At 67.0% G+C, this 3115-nt stretch overlaps 1 non-coding gene across 1 annotated transcript in view; it reads left to right on the top strand.

Moving 5' to 3' along the window:
* The first annotated feature begins 2758 nt into the window (after positions 1-2758).
* LOC117596682 (18S ribosomal RNA) overlaps positions 2759-3115 on the top strand; it is a 1870-nt gene continuing 1513 nt past the window's right edge. Inside the window, exon 1 of the ribosomal RNA XR_004577709.2 lies at positions 2759-3115. This exon is cut by the window's right edge and continues 1513 nt beyond it. This is a non-coding gene — a ribosomal RNA (18S ribosomal RNA).

Raw genomic sequence — 3115 nt, 5'->3', positions numbered from 1 at the left:
CGGGCCGGCCACTTTTTTCGGATTTCCGCGCTCTATTACTCGGCCCCGGGAAGGCCCAGCGCCGCGTGCCATGGCTCGTTGGACGCGTCTCGGAGGCTTCTACGAGCCTCCGGAGTTTGGCGAAGATAGGCGGCTCGCTCGCAAAGTTATGAATTTTTAAATGTCGGGCCCCCTCAGACCCCCGTTTCCCGGCGCCGCGGGGCCCCACCGGGGCGGGGGCGGCCTCCCTCGGTCCGTACCGTCCGCCCGAAGGTCCGTGCAAAGTCTGACGAAATTTGCGCCAGCCCATCTCGAGTTATCAGCCTAAAAGTGCCTGGCCCCTGGTATAACCGACGCTACTTTTCGAAAAAATTTCAAAGTCCCACTTTTACGCCGGGGTGGACGAACCGGGGAGCCGTCCCGCGGTCGAGGAGCTCGAGCCGGCCGACTTGGGAGCGCCCTCGGTCGGCCACGAGTCCGGATTTCCCCCCGGCTGGAGGTACGGTTGCGCCAGTGGGTCTTCAGAGGGGTGCCGTCGGGATTTCAGGAGGCAGTAGCGACTCACGGGGGCCAAGCACTCTGGACTTTGTCATTTTCTCGCAAAGTCGCCGGAGCTCCGCGGCGGCGGCGGAGGCGGCCATTCCTGCCCGAGACGGAGCTCCCTTTTCGGGCTGAAACGCGCCTTTTCCCCCGCGGCCCATATCTCCGGAACCGTAGGGCCTAGAGGCGCGGGGCCGGTGTCGTTGGAAAGCCCAGAAGGAGCTCTTTCAGCGGGCGGGAGCGGCGCGCCCGTCCGCCGCCCCACCTCCCCGAGACGGGGCTCCCTTTTCGGCCTGAAACGCGCCTTTTCCCCCCGCGGCCCATATCTCCGGAACCGTAGGGCCTAGAGGCGCGGGGCTGGTGTCGTTGGAAAGCCCAGAAGGAGCTCTTTCAGCGGGCGGGAGCGGCGCGCCCGTCCGCCGCCCCCCCCTCCCCGAGACGGGGCTCCCTTTTCGGCCTGAAACGCGCCTTTTCCCCCCGCGGCCCATATCTCCGGAACCGTAGGGCCTAGAGGCGCGGGGCTGGTGTCGTTGGAAAGCCCAGAAGGAGCTCTTTCGGCGGGTGGGAGCGGCGCGCCCGCCCGCCGCCGCGGCCGCCCTCCGCAGCCGCCTTTGCAGAAACAAAGTCCCCACTCTTACGCCGGGGTGGCAGAACCGGGGCCCGTCCTACCCCGCCGCTCGGCCGACCGCGAGCGCTCGTCCCGGGCTTCCCGGGCGGCTTCCCCGCTGCACGGAGGGTACGGTTGCGCCAGTGGGTGTGCAGAGGGGTGCCGTCGGGATTTCAGGAGGCAGTAGCGACTCACGGGGGCCAAGCACTCTGGACTTTGTCATTTTTTCTCGCAAAGTCGCCGGAGCTCCGCGGCGGCGGCGGCGGCCCTTCCTGCCCGAGACGGAGCTCCCTTTTCGGGCTGAAACGCGCCTTTTCCCCCGCGGCCCATATCTCCGGAACCGTAGGGCCTAGAGGCGCGGGGCTGGTGTCGTTGGAAAGCCCAGAAGGAGCTCTTTCGGCGGCTGGGAGCGGCGCGCCCGCCCGCCGCCGCCGCCGCCCTCCGGAGCCGCCTTTGCAGAAACAAAGTCCCCACTCTTACGCCGGGGTGGCAGAACCGGGGCCCGTCCTACCCCGCCGCTCGGCCGACCGCGAGCGCTCGTCCCGGGCTTCCCGGGCGGCTTCCCCGCTGCACGGAGGGTACGGTTGCGCCAGTGGGTGTGCAGAGGGGTGCCGTCGGGATTTCAGGAGGCAGTAGCGACTCACGGGGGCCAAGCACTCTGGACTTTGTCATTTTTTCTCGCAAAGTCGCCGGAGCTCCGCGGCGGCGGCGGCGGCCCTTCCTGCCCGAGACGGAGCTCCCTTTTCGGGCTGAAACGCGCCTTTCCCCCCCGCGGCCCATATCTCCGGAACCGTAGGGCCTAGAGGCGCGGGGCTGGTGTCGTTGGAAAGCCCAGAAGGAGCTCTTTCAGCGGGTGGGAGCGGCGCGCCCGCCCGCCGCCGCGGCCGCCCTCCGGAGCCGCCTTTGCAGAAACAAAGTCCCCACTCTTACGCCGGGGTGGCAGAACCGGGGCCCGTCCTACCCCGCCGCTCGGCCGACCGCGAGCGCTCGTCCCGGGCTTCCCGGGCGGCTTCCCCGCTGCACGGAGGGTACGGTTGCGCCAGTGGGTGTGCAGAGGGGTGCCGTCGGGATTTCGGGAGGCAGTAGCGACTCACGGGGGCCAAGCACTCTGGACTTTGTCATTTTTTGTCATTCGCTGGTAGATCGGAACACGAGACCCGCCTGGGGTAGGCGCCTGCCCGGCCTCCTCGGAGGCCGCTATGGGCACGGCAGTTCCTCCCCGCCCTGCGGGTTCGCCTCCGACGGTTTCGGTGGGGGAAGGCACGAACGGTCGAATTTCGTTCCGCAACCCAACCAACCCCCCCCCCCCCGACCGTCGACCCATCAGAGGGAGTCGTAGACGGCCGGCTCCTCATGCTTCTCGCTCCGAAGTTGGCCCGAAAACCACGGGCGGCTTCCTGTCCCCGGCGCGATCGTCCGTCCAGGTCACTCGCCGTCGCGGGGGCAAGAGGCCCGCCCGGAAATCACGGCTCTTTCCCGGTTACGTCCGGTCCGTTGTCTCCCGCGCCCGCGTGAGACGAAAAGAACAGGGAAAAAAAAAAAAGCGCCCCCGCGCCAACGCTCCCGCTCCCGCCCCTCGCCTCGTGGGGCGAGGGAGCCGCGGCGCGACCCCGAACCTCTTGTGCTCGGCGCTACCTGGTTGATCCTGCCAGTAACATATGCTTGTCTCAAAGATTAAGCCATGCAGGTCTAAGTGCACACGGACGGTACAGTGAAACTGCGAATGGCTCATTAAATCAGTTATGGTTCCTTTGATCGCTCCACACGTTACTCGGATAACTGTGGTAATTCCAGAGCTAATACATGCAAACGAGCGCTGACCCTCCTCTCCCTCCCCGGGGAGCTGGGGGGGATGCGTGCATTTATCAGACCCAAAACCCATCCGGGGGGTCTTGGGCCCCCCGGCCGCTTTGGTGACTCTAGATAACCTCGGGCCGATCGCGCGCCCTCCGCGGCGGCGACGTCTCATTCGAATGTCTGCCCTATCAA

Source organism: Pangasianodon hypophthalmus, chromosome 19 (genome assembly GCF_027358585.1).
Source record: "Pangasianodon hypophthalmus isolate fPanHyp1 chromosome 19, fPanHyp1.pri, whole genome shotgun sequence".
Taxonomy (NCBI): Eukaryota; Metazoa; Chordata; class Actinopteri; order Siluriformes; family Pangasiidae; genus Pangasianodon; species Pangasianodon hypophthalmus.
This window is presented reverse-complemented; position numbering and strand designations above follow the sequence as displayed.